The 18,371-nt window shown below is 42.9% G+C and overlaps 1 protein-coding gene across 2 annotated transcripts in view; it reads right to left on the reverse strand.

Annotated features, from left to right (window-relative positions):
- Positions 1 to 18,371, reverse strand: part of OGG1 (8-oxoguanine DNA glycosylase) — a 568,013-nt gene that overhangs the window by 232,000 nt on the left and 317,642 nt on the right. The window lies entirely within an intron of this gene.

An 18,371-nucleotide genomic window follows, 5' to 3' on the forward strand; every position in this document is an offset into this window, starting at 1 on the left:
AAAAATTAAACTGTATTACTGTATTCCTTAAATTTCCTAACAGTACTGTTGGCTATAAAACAGTACCTTACAAAATCAAATATGTCGAAAACTTTGCCTAGCAGTTGCAGCATTACTTTCTGTTATGGTAACCATTATGTTTTTTCAACCCACAAACTTGACAATCCCTTATATTTCAGGGCAAAAGCCCATATTTTAACCTCCTAGACTTTCTATTAATCTTTACGATCCACAAAGACTGTTTTAGGAGCACATATGCTGAAGTAATTCCTAAAGTAAAGTTTTCAATGAAAATCATACCAGCATTTCTGGCATATTTGTTCTAATGACCACAGTCTTGAACCAGCTTCCTATTTTATTAAGGCTCTGTCTCTTTTTATATTATCAGTCATGACCATAACATCACTATAACAGACTCTAGTGAATACTTTCAAATGATGACATTATTTTTTTCCTTTGTTAGTGCACAAAAAGTTGAGAGAGACCTGGCCTGACAGTTTTTTTTCTACATTACAAATCTTAGAGACAAAAACACTATAAGTTGGACACACAATCAAGATCACATTCATCCTTTGGTTCCACCATACTCAGGAATGTACTTCTCTGATACCACCGGTTTGATAGCTTGGGATTCTGTCCCACATACTTAACGAACAAAAATAGACAACATCGGATACAAAAGTTATGTACTTAATAATGTTACATCCATGTTTCACAATTTTCTTCTGCTTCAAACTTCACCCATCCTACCCCCTTCCAAATTGTCACCTATGGCTTCTAGATGATTGAGTGGATGTTACTCCCTGTCTGTACATAGTCAACTAGACTGAAATGCTTTTCATCTGCTATTCCAGATCACCAAGTTTATGATTTCTCAATGGCAAATGGTTTCCTTTCCCTTGGTAAATGTGGTCATATATTTCACAATTTTAGGGCAAACTCAATTTGAGTATCGCGGTACAACCTAAGGAATTATGGGAAGGGGAGGAGTCAGAACTTTGGGTCCAATGAACTTTGAGATCTTCATAAACAATGATGACAGATCCCATTGGATCTAACAACTCATGTGTTTGCATGGATGAAAATCGACACTGGATCCAACATTATTCTTGAACTTTATGCCATGCTAGTACAAAAGAATTGTCCCAGTTTCCTTGGTTTGCCCCATATCAGAATCTACACTATCAATCCCCTGAATAACCCACATACTGTGACCATGCAGGCAGGCATCCAAACACCCAGAGTCATTCAAAACCACTCATAACCTTGCAGACATAAACACATTTAGACTGCCTGACACACACAACCACCACCACCACCACCACTACATCTTCACTTCAAAGTACCTAACCTTACCTGTAACTCTGTCTCTCCGTTGACTACAGAACAAGAACTCAGCAATTTGGCTGTGTTAACACATCCAAGGGATTCTCTGAATCTCTCACCTGCATAACTCACTTCCTTCTGGCATTTCTGGTTGAGAATACACGGCTAATTAATATTAGCCACTCTCTCAGAATGCCTCATTAGCATTTAGTATAGCCACAGAGATGGTTCACCACAGTGATTCTATTGACTGTGTAAAACTACTGTGGGAGCTTGTCCCTGAATCATATGTTTTATATACGTGGTGTGAGCTTAGTAGCAGGTCTGCAACATGATCTCTATAGATGCTTTGTTACTGTACCTGTTATAACCAAACCCACACAAATCTGATCAGTAAACAGACTATTGTGACTTACAGGTGCAGCAAGCTGTGCATAGCTGTATGATATGCACAGCTGCACACCTAGCACCTTAAAAGTAGCTCACAGCAGCCCCTAAAGGTGCTACATTGTGCAACTTAGTCTACAGCCACTAAAAATAGCTCAATATTACTGTGAAGCAACTTACTCCACAGCCGCTATAAACAGCTCCAACATTACTGTTAATTAAGGCTTCCAAGCTGTGCTATCACATTTGCAAATATATCCATGTTGCACATTTAAAAGGCATACATACGTAACTGTACCATCTACCCCTTAACTGATACCTATCTCAACAGACCATAAATCTCCCTTATTAAACAATGAAACTCTCTGTAAATTAATCAAGTAATACTTCACAATGGACAATATGGAAAGTCAGCCTACTTGATTTACCTCATAGCATTAGGTATCTTAAAGCAGCGCAGCAACTGCCTAATGCCCACAGATAATGAACTCCTATTGAAAACAAACAACTCTGTTTGTGACAGGTGCAAATAACAGATATGAAGACCTCATTCTCACAAAAAACACAGACTTTGAGCACTGCACTAACACACACCCTACATTATGCACCCAGCTTTGACACAATGTAATATGATTGTCACTATTTAAATGACACCCTGACCCCTTGTTCAAAAATGGGTAAAAATGGGTTGAGGATGGATATGCTGCCGCTGTAAAGAAATCCTAACCTAAGCTTTCTAGACCCATAAAGATTAAATTCCAGCAAAAATCAAACACCGCAGTACATAAAATCTCAACTTTTAATAGAGGGAACCATGAGGCAAAGGGTCTCCACTCCAGTACACCAGACCACTCCACAAACAAAAAATGTTTTAGAGTTCACTGACTCCATAGTGAGACACACACATTCCATACTCAGTAAGTTGAGCAAAGATAGGGTGACATTGAGTTGTCTTTCATGGAAAAAGATCTCAGATGTTTCAAAGGTCCTTAGGACCCTTGCACCACACAAATATACCTACTACATGGTAGTTATATATGTGGCAGCGAATGGCTTTGGGTGAAAAATCCAGAGGGGATGCAGAGAGTGATGTAGGTGCTCTCTGTGCATATCACAAATGCAGGCAAGACCCTGACACTAAGCAGTATCCTCCTTTGTCCATAAATAATGGCTAAGTACAAAGAAAAGATGATTGTTTTCAACAACTGAATAAAAAAGTGGAGCTATTTAGGAGGATCCAGTATGTGTCGGCATGGAATGAGATGCTTGACAGTCTTACTTTCTCTCATTGAAACCCTATCACATACTGGCAAAAGCCTTTGTTGCCCCCATAGTGCCTTTTTTTTTCTTTTAAAGAAAAAGATCAATTAATGAACATTGCAGTGTAGAAAACATATTAATATCAAAACAGGATCAAATGAAGGTAGTTTCTACTCAGTATTAGAAATCTAAACAACAAGCTGCCCGACCTTAGGGCTCCTCCATTTGGATGTTATCCACATATGTGTAATCACTTAAACATAGTTTAACGGAGAACATCAATATCTGTGCAGTAACTGAGACCTGGTTCAAGGCTCCAGAGAGCACCCCTGCAATACCAGGCTACAATGCTTACCACACTTTTCGGCCACCAAACCAGGACCGAAACACTAAAGGTGGAGGAGTGTCAATATTCACCAAGGATATTCACACCACCAGGCTAGTTGGCCAACACAATGTGTCTGAAATTCTCCAAGTGCAACTAACACTAGGTAAGACTGCAATCCAAATTGTAGCTTGCTACAGATCCCCCACCATACCCCAAGATTCTCACTACACCTTTCTAAACATACTGGAAAATATTAAGATAGAACCAAACACCCTAATACTGGGTGATTTTAACTACCCTGCCATTAACTGGGAAAACTACTCATGTCCCAACACCTTTGCACAACGGTTCTTGGAATTCATAAATTCCAACACCCTGGATCAACTAATCCATAGTCCCACTAGGGCTCCAATATCCTAGACCTGGTCATTACCAACATGGGAAATCAATGCTCCATACCTATGGTCACCCCTCGTTAGTCAGGTCTGACCATAAGCTAATCACCCTTAACATCCACATCCCACCCCACCCCCAGTAAAGAAACCACCATAAAAAACTTCTCCAAAGCCAACTTCATGCTACTCAAGTCAGAAGTGACAAACTTCATGACACCCATGCAGACGGGAACTGAAAGTTCAACTGCTGAATCCTACACTAAGGCACTGTACGAGGACATCCACTCATGCATGAATCGTGCCATCCCAAATAGAACCAAAATGCTCTCATCCAAAAATCGGAAGCCAATCTGGTGGTCCCCTGCCATAAACAAACTTTACAACAAAAGGAAGAAACTTTTGCAGAAAAGAGGAAAATCCCAGGATGCAAAAAACTCCCTTACTAGCCTCAGTAAGAAACTGAGATGCCTCATAAAATCCTCCAAAGCTAGTTACGAAAATAAAATTGCCAAAGATTCCAAAGACAACCACAAAGCATTCTATAACTATGTCAAGAATCTAAATGGCAATGCTCAGATCTGCTCTGAGCTAAAACAGAATGGCATTAAATATACTGATATCCTGGCAGATCGATTCAGTGCCAACTTCACCCCCCTCTCACCCCCTAAATGGCCCATCTCAATACCGGAAGATTGCCAAATTCCAGTAATAACGGCCACACAGGTACAAAACGCACTCTCTAAAGCCAAGAATACAGCATCCATGGGACCAGATGACATCCCGGGCTGTGTACTACATGAACTACAATATGAACTGTTACCTCACCTAAGTGTCATGTTTAATCATAGCCTCATCTCAGGTTTCGTGCCCACTGAGTGGTGCAGAGCTACAGTTATCCCAATCCACAAGGAGGGATCCACCTTGCATCCCGGAAACTACCGTCCCATCAGTCTGACAAGCCTTATCTGCAAGGCCATGGAGCGTATTATCATGGAACTTATAAACAAAGACATTGGCAACCTTCAAACACTGGACCCCACCCAGTTTGGGTTTGTGAAGGGCCGATCTTGTCTCCTGAACCTGATTGACTTCTTTGAGTCAGTCTCCAGAGCGATGGAAAAAGGTTAAGATGGTCCACACAGCCTATCTAGAACTTGCCAAGGTCTTTGACACCATCCCCCACTCTGGAATCATAGATAAACTTACTAAGTTGGGCATTAATCCCTATGTCACCCAATGGGTTGCTAAATGGCTTACTGATAGAACCCACACTGTAAAAGTAGCCGACTCCAAATCCAGCTCCAGAAAAGTGACAAGTGGAGTACCTCAGGGTTCAGTCCTGGGGCCGCTCTTGTTTGGCATCTACTTCTCTGAAGTACAGGTCAACACTAAGGGACTCTGGCTAACAAAGTTTGCAGATGACTGCAAACTGGGAGCCATTATTGAATCCCCAAATGATGTGGATACTCTACAAAAGGGCCTTACAGAAACAGATGCTTGGTGCCAGAGCCATGGGCTCAAGCTCAATGCCAAGAAATGTATTGTTATCCCCTTTGGGAAAAAACATGTATCCATGAATTACCATATAGGTGGCAGTACACTAAACACAGAAAGTGTGATAAGAGACTTAGGGACACAGGTGGACAGTGGTCTCACCTTCGATAACCACATCGCCACAACAGTCAGGAAATCCTTCTATGTGGCACACCTCATCATGAAGGGCTTTTCATCCAGAAAAAAGGAGGTCATTGTCCCACTGTACTCATCCCTCATTAGACCCATTATAGAATACAACGCCCCATTTGGTATGTACCTCTCAAGACATCTGCAACAACTGGAAAGGCCTCAGAAATACCTCACTAAAAGAATCACAGGCCTAAAGCAGATGCCCTACGCTGACCGCCTTAAAAACTCCAGCTATACTCTGTCGCATATCGTCTACTCAGAGGCGATCTCTGCTTAACATATAAGGCCATGTCAAACCCAGAGCTGTTGGACATGCTACACTTAAAGAAATCCTAATCCCTCAGAGCTACACGCTCCAGGGATCTAAACCTTGTCATCACAATAAACAAAACATGCTGGAGGGATAGGTTCCTGACCCAGAGACTCCCCAGACTCTGGAATAGATTGCCCATACATGTCAAGCAGAGTGCCTCTTTGGACCTCTTCAAGAGGAACCTTGACGATTGGATGGGAGAAAGGAAATTCACCCCAGGGATCACGTCAGTTGCCCTGCTAGACAGGGGTCCAGGAAAGTAAATAATGTGGGAAGAAATAGCCAGGGAATTGTTATGGCTAGGCTTGTATAGGCCCTAGGGCTGATAGCCTAGTACCAACCTATGAACCTAAGCCTAGAAGATACTCCCTCCATACCTGGGTTTAGTGCCTACCACACCTTCAAACCTAACAGCAACTGCGGTGGCATATCCATACTTGCCAAAGACAATATCAGCTCTAGATTGATTTACAGAGACCCACAAATTGAACTTATTGAACTCCAAATCACACCAAACAAAATCATCAGTTTATCACCCATTACAGGATACCCTTCTATGCCCCCAGAAGTCTATTGCAGGTTACTAAATGTCATGGATTACCTCCCCCTAAATAAGAACTCAATCATTCTGGGAGACTATAACTAGCCATCAGTTGACTGAAATACCTAAACCATAAATGCAGAATATGCAAAGAAACGTTTAGACCATATAAATAGAAAGCCGGAGGACCGGAGTGTTACTAGCCCAACTGAAGGACAAAAATATTTTTGACCTGGTACTTACAAATGCAGCACCAACAGGCACAACACCTGTAGTAACTTCCTCTCCAATTAAGTCAGACCATAAGCTAGTAAACCTTTTTCCCTCTAACAATCTAACCCCCCTGAAATCAGTATATAATAATTCAAAGACTTTATCCTAGCATTTGAGGAGACGTGTGTGCTTGAAGTCTCATAATTCACTTAGAACATTGTCCCACACAATACTCCAGCAAATAGATTTAGCAAGTCGTCTTAGAAAATTTACATAAATGTACAGAATCAGCCTTCCCATCCAGGTCCAAATATAATAGGAAATTTAAAACCAAACCATGCTGGTAGTCCAACATAAATAAATTCTCCATTAAAAAATTAGAGTATAAAGCCGCTCCAAGAACCCCCAAGCAAAGAAAATATTAGGACTTTGACTAAGAAATTTTAAAAAGACTATTTGATCTGCTAAAGCAGCCTATGAGCTCAGGTTGGAATCCAAAGTTACAGATAGTTACAAATCCTTTTTCAGTTATGCTAGAAAACTCAACAATGTGCAGAACTCATAGTACATGACAAAACCTACTCAAAGTAGACATTGCTAATATCCCAGCAAATAAATTCAACACAAATTTCACTCCTAAGATGACTTATGATCCTCAGAGCTATCAAATCCCCTGTCACTACAGAATGTGTACTGAAAGTGCTGCCCAAGACTACAAATGTTTCCTCCATCTGACCAGATGACATATCAAGGCATTCAAACATGCCCTGATGGAAACTATACAGAAGTTATCTATCCTAAGCCTGGTTACAGGCTTAGTACTGTAAGTATGGCATATCCCTATCTGGTAATACCAGCCCATAAACTTGGCCTACTACTGCCCCCGCAAACTATAGGCCCATTAGCCTGATGAGTCTCATTTGTAAGGATACGGAACACATTATAACAGACTTGATTACCATAGACATTAATGACCCTGGTTAACTTCTTTGAGAGGGTAACACAAGTTGTTAATAATGGTCATACCGTACATACAGCCTACATTGAATTGTGCAGGGCATTTAACATCATACCACATGCTAACATAATAAACTAAATGTGTTGCAAATACATCCCTATGTACTAAGATGGACAACAAATTGGCTTTAAAGACAGAACCCACAAGGTATGGGTGGCAGAGACAGTATCAGGGAACATGAAGGTGACCAGCAGTGGTGGCCAGCATGGAGGGCTTATTGCTGAGACCACTGTTGTTCAGTATTTACTTCTCTGACCTAAAGATTAAAAATGATGACCTATGGCTAACCAAGTTTTTGACTCTAAACTGGGAATTAATATCAAATTGCCTCTTTGACACAGAAACCTTCCAGCAGGCACTTGTACTAAAAATGGGTTTGAATGAAATGCTAAAAAATGTAACACTGTCACATATGGCAGAGAAACCATCCTCCAGCATATGGCATTGACAGTATCCATCTTCAAAATGGAAATGTAGTTAGAGACCTGGGAAACAGTGTTGCTAATTCACTCTCCTTTGACTACCATGTAGCAACAGTTGCCAGGAAATTTTCCTCTGTGGAGCAGGTGATCACCGGGGGAATATCTTCCAGACCAAAAGAGGTTACTGTCCCCTTATACTCAGTACTGGTCAAACCAATTATAGAATACAATGGTCCGTTTTGGATGTATCTCATCAGAAAAATCAAATAGTTGGAAAGACTCCAGAGGTTCTTAAGAGGAGAGGTTCACAGGCTTAAAATCTCTAAGCTACTAGATGCACTGTCTCTCTTTCCTGCATTTTACAGGCTCCTCAGAGGTGACCTATGTCTTGCCTTCCAAGTCAGAGACCCAATAGTCCAGGATCTGTTTTACCTTCACAAATCAAAGTGCCTCACAAATATCAAAACAAGCGATGTAAACCTGCTTTAGCAGATCAATAAAGCAAGATGGAAAGACAGATTCATTACTCTTTCACCTCTGGAATAGACTCTATCTGCAGCAAAAGCAGTGTGGTACACTATCTTGCTTCAAACAGGACCAAGATAACTGGATGGGTAGTGATAAATTCATCCCCGAGCATGACTGGCATAGCAATCTTGAGAAAGGCGGTGCAGTCTAGGATGGCAACTGGCAAGGCGTAAAGGTCACAAAACTCAGTAGCCTTGAACTTCCTATGATGAGAAAGGGTGTCTGCCAGTGACTGGCTGCTCATGTTTGGGCTTAATACTCAAGGTAGCCCCTAATGAATCCAAGCATAAATTCTGCCCTGATACATGTGTTACCTCTATTTTTGGTGTCCCTACTGCCATCTTCCATATCCTAGAGCCCTTACTCTGAGTACAGACCATGACCTTCATCTACCCTTACAGAAAGTGTAAAGCAGCACCATTTACAAACTGGACTGAATGACTTCACAGCATTAACCAAAAGCATGTCAATACCCTCACAACTATATAGATCCTTACAAAACAGACAGTCACTTGCTTTACACAGCTAAACTGCAAAATAACTTCAGTACCAGGGCCAGTACATCACTAAAGTACTATATCCCAGAAAAAGAGTTAAACTACTATACTTTCTGTCCAGTTTGTAGATACCTGACTAGATCCATGTCCTAATATTACCGGAAAACTGAATATAGCCAATATTCCCCAAATATTGTAGCACAACCTCATTTCCAGGTTGCAAGGCTTTCCTATCTTTACCTAGTAAAGTCATTTAACCATGGCAGTAAGATTCATTCCCTCTAAAACCTCACAGAAAGATGATTCTGCAACAGTCTGGAATTGCACTTAACATTTGTAATTTTCACTTCTGTATGCTGTTAGTTATTTCATCCCAAGTCATTATCACATTTAATACTGTCTTGCACTGCACTGTTCATATTTACTAAATTATATTGTTTCCAAATGCCATATTTTCCCCCAAACAGCAGTTGCTGTACCTTTGTAGCATATCATTTGCCTTTGAGATTCATTTTTATGACTAAATATAGATTACTGATGAAAAGGAAACCTTTCACTTCCTATATAATATGGTTCAATGAATTAAAATATTAATTTCAAAATTTTTAACAGTAACTTCAACATTTAAATCAAAAGCAACAATATTTGTTACACTTTCATTTAAAAACGGCCTTTAATTTAGCACTCTTCCAATACCAGAAATCTAAGCCACTATTTCACATACATTAATAAATTCATCATCTGATACATTATAATAATACTGTTATCCATCATACCTCTTCAACTGTACATATTTTTGCAGAATGTCCAGATATTTGTCTTGTATTTTTGGTCCATTTTTCATAAAATTATGGTTTTCTGGTAAATTATTGACAAGTTATTAAAGAATAAAGACAGAAAATAATGACAGACATCTGAGTTTCAGACTTCATACCATTCAGAAAATTCATGCTAAAGCAAAACCTGTTATTGTACCAACTTTCTAAGTTTGTCAGAGAAGTATTTAAAATGTCCCTATTTTTGGACCTTTGTGTCCCCATTATTTATGGTTCTGTCCAGATTTCTTGCTTGAATAGGTTGACAGGTATGTTACCCATATATCCAGTTATACCTCAACCTTAAAGTTACACAATTCCTAAACTTGTGCCAGGGTGCTGACAGCCCTGAATCTCTCCCTCTGAGGTAATTAGCCCTGACCTCCGATGGAATGATTCTTTCTAGTCAGTGTCCAACATAAAATTAAGTAAATTAAAAACTTTCCAGATTTTCACCTTGACACCCCCCCCCCCCATCAAGACCAATACTACTGCAGCAAAACAATTTTGTCACAACACCATTTTTCTTTATATAATAAGAAGTTATGTCTTACCATAACGTTCCATGTTAGTTGTCTTCTTCTCGCCTTCTTTCTTGCTGGATGGGTTCGGAGCCCATCCTCGGCTCTGACTCGGCCTATACTATAGCTTGAGAGCTATTTTTACCGGCTCGAGGCAGCCCTATATTCCACAATACCATGCGCTAACTCCCCAGATCTCGTTTGGAAGCTAAGACATAGTATAAATAATAATATTATAATAATAATATTATAATCCTCTTTTACGAGTACAGATTACCTGCTAGTAACACTAAGGATACAAGGAAAAAGACGCAACATATTGTATCTCCAGAAATGGAAGGCCTCAGAACCTCGAGTCTATCCAGGCTAGGGGGCAGGAGGGAGGGATGCAAGAAAGAAGGCGAGAAGAAGACAACTAACATGGAACATTACGGTAAGACATAACTTCTTAATGTTAAGTTGTCATTCTCGCCTTCATTCTTGCTGGATGGGACAACGTCCCTAGCATCTTAGTCCTGGGTGGCTCAGTGGAACAGACTCCTGAGTACAGTGGAACCAAAATCAGCTCTATTTCTGGAGGCTAAATCAAGCTTGTAATGGGCAATAAAGGAATGTTTGGACGCCCATGTAGCTGCTGCACAAATGGCATCTAGTGGTAACCTTGCCTGAAACGCCGTTGAAGTTGATAGCGCCCTGGTTGAATGAGCCTTAGGCCTAGTGGGAAGTTGCCTGTGTCTCAACTCATAGACCAAGGTAATAATAGATGTCAGCCATCTGGAAAGAGTAACCTTCGATACCGGAATCCCTTTCTTGCCTGCAGCATAAGAGAGAAAGAGCTGGTCTGACTTTCTGAATTGTTTTGTCCTGTCTAGGTAATACCGTAATTGGCGATGAACATCTAATGAATTGTTTTGTCCTGTCTAGGTAATACCGTAATTGGCGATGAACATCTAATGAATGTAATTTTTGTTCAGCCCTGTTGGTATAGTCTGGGAAAAAGACAGGCAAATCAATGGAGTGGTTTAGATTTGCTTCCGATAACACTTTTGGTAGGAAGGAAGGGTTTGTTCTGAGAGTTACCCTATCTTTATGAAAAACCAAATAAGGAGGACGGACAGACAAGGCTTGAAGTTCCGATACCCTTCTGGCAGATGTTATAGCTACTAAAAACAGCGTTTTCCAAGAAAGAAGTTTGAGGGAGCAAGAAGCTGCAGGTTCAAAAGGGGGCAGAATTAGTGAGGTTAGAACTAAATTCAAATCCCATTGTGTGGGGGTGGATCTTTGACTGGAGGTCTGAGCAAAAAGATGCCCTTGAGAAAGGCTTTACAGAGTTTGTGGGACATAATATTTGCTTCTGAGAGTCCAACATGAAAATTAGCAATGGCCGCTAATTGTACCCTGATAGTGGCCGATGATGACCCTGAATGAAAAAGCTCTGCCAGAAAGTCTAGAACCTCATGAATGGGTGCATGGAAAGGATCTAAGGATCTAGTTTGTGCCCAGTGTGAAAAACGCTTCCATTTCCTCGCAAAAGTCTTCCTAGTATTGGACTTATGGGAAGCCAGGATGATATCACGAACAGGAGGAGAAATAAGGGGAAGCCTGGCTATGACTGGAAGTGGAGCAACCAAGCTGTGAGGTTGATGGAAAGTAGAGACTGATGCAGCTTGCCCGTGAGGTGGGTCAACAGATCCAGAAGGGGTTCCAGATGCCAAGGCTGTTCCAGTAGGTATTTGTGCAGGAACGGGAACCAAACTTGTCGAGGCCAAAACGGGGCAATGAGGATCATTTTGGATCTCAATGCGGTTGCTTTCTGAATTAATTGCAGGATCAATGGAAAAAGAGGAAAGGCATAAAGAAGACCCCGGGGCCAAACGTGAACAAGAGCGTCTCTGAGGGGTTGGCCTGGTAGAGGAAATAGTGTGAAGAAGTCGAGGCACTTGCTGTTTTGGGGAGTTGCGAAAAGGTCGCAGCAAGGCTGGCCCCACTTCTGAAAAATTCCGTCTACTACCGCTTGATTTAGAGACCACTCGTGAGGCATGAGGATAGTTCTGCTCAATCTGTCTAGTATGACATTGGACTTCCCGGGGATGTGTGTTGCTATCAGAAACCATTGAGATGAAATCGCCCATTGCCAAAGTCTGAGTGCTTCTCGACAGACGGGGTAGGACCTTGTTCCGCCCTGCTTGTTTATGTACCACACCACAGACATATTGTCCGTTTGAATTGCTATAGTCCCCGTGGGAAGAGAGCTCTGAAGGGCTTGCAACGTCAAAAGCACCGCCCTCATCTCCAGGACATTTATGTGCAGGTGGCATTCTGACTGTTGCCAAGTGCCCTGGACTGTCCTGCCCTGATAATGCCCCCCCCACCCGATCAGGGAGGCATCCGTTGTGACAGTGGCAACTGGGGGGGGGGGGGGCAAAGGGTCTGCCCTGAAAAAGCTGAGGGGAAACCATCCACCAGGAGAGATGTTTCTTGCAAGATGGTGTTATCAAAATGTTGTGGGTCATTGGTAGCTGTTGAAAGGACCACTGAGAAAACAGCATCCACTGAAGGAGCCTCATGTGGAAGCGGGCTAATGGAAGTAGAAGAATCGCCGCCGCCATGAGGCCCAACACTTTCAATACTAGCTTGACTTGGACTCTGTTGGGCTGAAACAGGAGCTGAACATTCTACCTTATGTCTGTCACTCTCTGAGGTGGTAATGTTGCAGACATTTCTGTGGTGTTTAATACGGCGCCTATAAAGTTTATACATTCACAAGGCGACAAGGAGGACTTTGCAAAATTTATAGAAATACCCAGACTGTTGCAAAGTTGAATAGTGTAATCCCTGGCCATTATGAGATCCTGTTTGGTGGTAGCGGAAATGAGCCAGTTGTCTAAGTATGGAAACACCTGGAATCCTTTCTGTCTCAGGTGAGCCGTGACCACTGCCAAACATTTGGTGAACACCCGGGGGGCTGTGGTGAGACCAAAGGGCAGGGCCCTGAATTGAAAATGACTGACTCCCAGCCGGAAGCGGAGAAACCTCCTGGAGCACCTGTGTACTTTTATATGGTAGTATGCATCCTGGAGGTCTAACGAGCACATCCAGTTGTCCCTGCCCAAAAAGGGTAGAATGGACTGCAGTGTTACCATCCGAAATTTTGTCTTTAGTACAGAGTTGTTTAACCTGCTGAGGTCCAAAATGGGTCTCCAATCTCCTGTCTTTTTTGGTACCAGAAAGAATCTGGAGTAGATTCCGGATCCTAGCTGATCTGCTGGGACTGCCTGGATGACTCTTTTTTTTAACAGCTTTTTTATTTCTAGCTAAGTCTGACCCCTTTGTGCGGGTGGTATGTCTGGTAGGGGTTTTGGCGGTTGTACCGGAGGGAAAGTGAAAGGGATTTTGTAACCCTCGGATATGATCTTCTGTACCCATGTGTCTTGTGAGAGGGATTGCCAGGCTTCCGGGTACAGAGATAATCTTCCCCCAACTGCCTCCGAAGGGGGACAGTCGGGCAGCTTCTCAGGGATGCTGAAAGGGTTGGTCAGGGAAAGATTCCCTGGAACCCTGGTTCTGTGGACCCCCTCTGCTCCTGGGGCGGCGTCTGTTATTATTCCCCCCTCTGCCTCTAGGGGGAAATTCACCATGTGCGGCAGGCGCGACTCCCTGTGGTTTGCGGAACCACATCTTTCCACCCCTCTGTCCCTTAGGATAAGGTCTAGAAGGCGTGGAAAAACAGACTCCCACGGCAGAGAGAGTCTTACCATCTTGCTCGCATCTGGTGAGGGTATTCTTCACCTGAGGTCCGAACAATTCTGAACCGTCAAAGGGGGTGTTGGTGAAGGACGCCTTGAAGGGATCGGCAAAGTTACAGAGTCACATCCAAGCGTGATGTCTCAACACAACGCCTGTGCCAGCAGCCCTACTCGCTCCATCGGCTGCATAAGAGATAAGCCGCATGGAGGAGTTAACAATGGAGTTCAGGGTAGCCAGCTGAGAGTTTATTTTGTCCTTAAACCCCGCAGCAGAAGGATCCTGTACCGTTTCACCCAGCTCTTTAAGCAAGTCTCTCTGAAGGCGGGTGAAATGACATAAATAGTTCAGCGATCGCATAGAAAAGGTCGCTGAAGCAAAGGTCTGCTTGCCGTACCTGTCCAAGGTTCTGGACTCCTTGTTAGAAGGATGAACAGATACAGAAGGATCAGCCAATTCCTTCTTAGTGGCTGCTGCTACCACCATAGCATCAACTGAAACACCTTTGGTGAGAAAGGATTTGTCATCTGGTGCAGAAATAAATTTAGAAGGCCTCCTAGGGGTAGGTTCCATTTAATCAGGAGCTGCCCACGCCTTTCTAGCCACTACCTCCATTAGTGGGTCGAAAGGGGGAGACACCCAGGAGGTGGAAGGCGAGATCCAAAGGTGTCAAGGTAAACCGACTCATCCTCAGAAGGTTTGAGAGTGGACCAATTTCCCCTCTGTCTTAGGATCTCCAGGATGTCTGAAAAGGAGACATCCTCAGAGGGGGATCTGGGGGAACCTTCCGACTCATCCAAGTCGGTGTCCGACGTGACAGACTTGGGGGAGTCTATGTGCTTCCTCTTGCACTTTCTTTTCCTAGGGGGTTCCCCTGAAACTTCAGGGGAGCCCTCGGAAGAGGAGGAGACACCCAAAGTGGGTACCCTACGCTTTGGATCTCTGCTGCCGGGTGTAGGAGGATGGCCAGAGACCGTAACAGGCACTACAGAGGGAGGAGCCGCAGAACTTAACCTTGGAGTGGACACTGGGTCCAGCACACTCCTCATCACCTCGAAGGCTCCCCTATCAGATACCAAAGGTAGCCCCGGCTCCGAAGAGACCGGAACTGCCCCCGGAACCGACAGAGAAGGCTCCGAGAATGATGTCGGGGCCGAACTAACCAGAGCCGAAGCTCCGAGAGGGAGAGCGGGGTCGGACAAGGGTCCGATGCCACGCGCCCCCTCGGAGCCGACAATGAAGTCTCGACGCCCGGACCTCTCCACGGACGGAACCAATGAAGAGGTCAGAGCTGCCGACACTGGAGCCAAAGGAGGAAGTATCGGCTCCGACGTGGGCAAGGTCACGGTTCCGACAAACTCCGGCTCCGAACTCGAGAGATGAGTCAGAGGAGGAATGGATAGCTGTATCGAAGGAGCCACAGTCTGGTGAGATGGGCTCTGGAGCATTTGGGCCAGCGCCTGAGATTTTATGAGTCTACTGACCACCCTCTCGATGTCGTGGTCGGACAGCCTGGATGACCTTGATGAATGAGTCCTATGACTCCGCTCCGATAGGAGAGGGGACCTCGGAGCCGATCTGACGGACTCTAGCGAAGGGGACCTAGAGCGCTTGCGTGTTGGGGTCGGCTCCGATGATGGTTTCGGAGCGGAAACCACTTTGCTCGCCTCTGAGCCAGACGGAACTGAGGTCGGAGCCATCTCGATAATGCCAGCCCTCGGCTCAGAAGCTGGAGCCGAGAGTTTGGCGGTTTTTGACGACTTCCCCAAGCCAGACCTGGACGGGGAGTCATCAGGCTTTAACAAGCTCCTTAGGATGAGCTTGTTACGCCTTTCCTGCAGGACTCTTGAACTAAATCCGTGACAAAAGGAACAAGAGTCCTGCAGGTGTAAAGGCCCCAAGCAATAGGCACAAGAAGTGTGACCGTCTGTCAGAGACATTTTCTGACAGCACGAGTCACACTTCTTGAATCCCGAAACCTTAGGGTCCTTTGACATCCTGACAAAAAAAGAAAAGGAACACAGTCAGTCCACACACACACACACCTATTTAAGTTAAAGGGAACTGACTAAAAACCCACACACACACTGAAAGGGGTGGGGGAAAACTAAGGAAAAGCCCATAGGCCCAAGATAAAAAAACTAACTAAAGAAGGGGAAAAAGGGCTACCGAAAGGGTAAGGCAGTTAGAAGAGACCTAAAGAAGGGTAAGTAACTGGAAAAAAACTACTGAGACTGAATATATATATGAAAAAAGCACTTACTGACCAGAGCCGGTAAAAACAGACTACCTCGCAGCGAAGCGGCAAACGAGATCTGGGGAGTTAGCGCATGGTATTGTGGGATATAGGGCTGCCTCGAGCCGGTAAAAATAGCTCTCGAGCTATAGTATAGGCCGAGTCGGAGCCGAACCCATCCAGCAAGAATGAAGGTGAGAATGACAACTTAACATCAAACAATATTTTATAAATTGAAAAAGCAACATCATTCACTCACTACAGTAAACAATATACAAGAGTTAAAGAGTAGTACTTTCAAAGCAAACTGCACTGAACAGCCTCTACCCTGAATATTTTTCAGTTACATTTATTTATTTATTTATATTTTTTATGACCAAGCAGCCATGGAAGACTCCTTTACAGAACAATGCTTTGTTTAGGGGTAAGGGTACTGAGCCAGAAAACTACACTGTTTGTGCTACTTTTTAAGCTTTGCCTTTGACCCACTACCATTACATTACAACTTTGTTTAATTTGAGCAATATCCTTGAAACTGAAATTGATATGTGAAAGCATTATATGAGCAGCATCAGTCTAGGGGTCATGTTCAGTGTGCAGTGTGGTTCTCTGTTGTCCCCCTCCCCAAACTTTGTTTTAAACAAATGTGAAACACTGCAAAAGTAAGAAATTTAATGTAGAGTTGATGAGACACAGCCAAACTGTACCTAAATCATACTAGTAACAGTCTTGTTTTACACACTGTTTTAAATCAATTGCTCATTTCTAAACACAAAAGGAAATTACAGTGGAAATCAGAATCTCAACATAGCACTGTGTTATACCATCAAGTAGGATAGGACAGGACCAAATGAATAGGGTCTATGAAGGAATCATTCCTTTTATTAGACTCTCAAGCAAAAAAATTGAAGAGACAGTCTTTAAAGGCTGATGAAGAAAATATCCTATCTGAAAAACTGACTAGTAGCGATCAGGGGAACTGCAAAAGCCATGCTAACAGCTTTAGGGAATGAAGATCCGGAAGGGATTGTCTCGACAGGCAAACTGAGAGAGAGAGAGAGAGAGAATGTACTATGACAATTCAAAATGTTTCTTTTAGAATAAAGCTATTTAGGCCATTGAAATCTAATATGGACCTGAGGTCATTTGTCTTTTTTGCACCAAAATAATATGTAATAATATCCTGTGTCTTTCTGGTCTGAAAGACCTCTCGGATGGCTCTTTTTCTTAAAAGGTTTAATGGTTAACTTCCTTGCACCCCGCTTTTGATGGACTGGAATATCTGGCAAGGGAACAATATACCCCCCTGGACGTTATTCTGCTTGCCCATCTCTCCTTGATAATCCTTATCCAAGTCTGCAGGTACAAGGAGAATCAGCATCCAATTGCCTCTAGACTGGTGTAGTCAGGCAAGTTCTCTTCTATGTAAAGTACCCCAACCTTTGTGCTTGTGCCTTGCCAGAATCCAGACTGAGGAGAATTATCTCTTTTTAGCATTCTCCTGTTGTTTATACTCACAGAGGTGAGGGTCTCATGTCTGAGGAATTAGTGGCCTAGATCTTCAGCTTGTCTTTTGATGGTCCACCCAGTAAGTGTAATGAAAAGAGGCAGACAGCTCACTAAATTTTCTTTCCCTCTGGGTGGCAAACAAAGTTTGAAACCATAAACATACTTCTAAGTTTCTGATGATGTCTCTGTCATGTATATTGGTTAAATTCTGAACAAGAACAAGAGGAAGCATTACAGGCTTCTTTACAAATTAAAAAATAAGTGAGTGCATGCAGAACTGCCTGACTGCACAATTTTCTGAACAGAGGTTCAGAATGTCACTAGCTAGATGTGCATAGGCACAGTGGTGAGGAAAGTCAAATAAGGACTTTCAAACAAATTTGTAAACATTTTAGTTTTTGTGAATAAAACTGGAAACAGTGCAAACAAGGAAAGAAATAATTTGTACTAAGGTACAACATCACCTGGACTTTAAATGCAAAACATCTTTAGTTTTTGTGAAAAAAACTGGAAACAGTGCAAACGAGGAAAGAAATCATTTGTACTAAGATACAACATCACCTGGACTTTAAATGCAAATCTTCTTTAGTTTTTGTGAATAAAACTGTAAACAGTGCAAACGAGGAAAGAAA

This window comes from Protopterus annectens, chromosome 7.part0, assembly GCF_019279795.1.
Source record: "Protopterus annectens isolate FY-2018-M chromosome 7.part0, PAN1.0, whole genome shotgun sequence".
In the NCBI taxonomy this organism is placed as follows: domain Eukaryota; kingdom Metazoa; phylum Chordata; order Ceratodontiformes; family Protopteridae; genus Protopterus; species Protopterus annectens.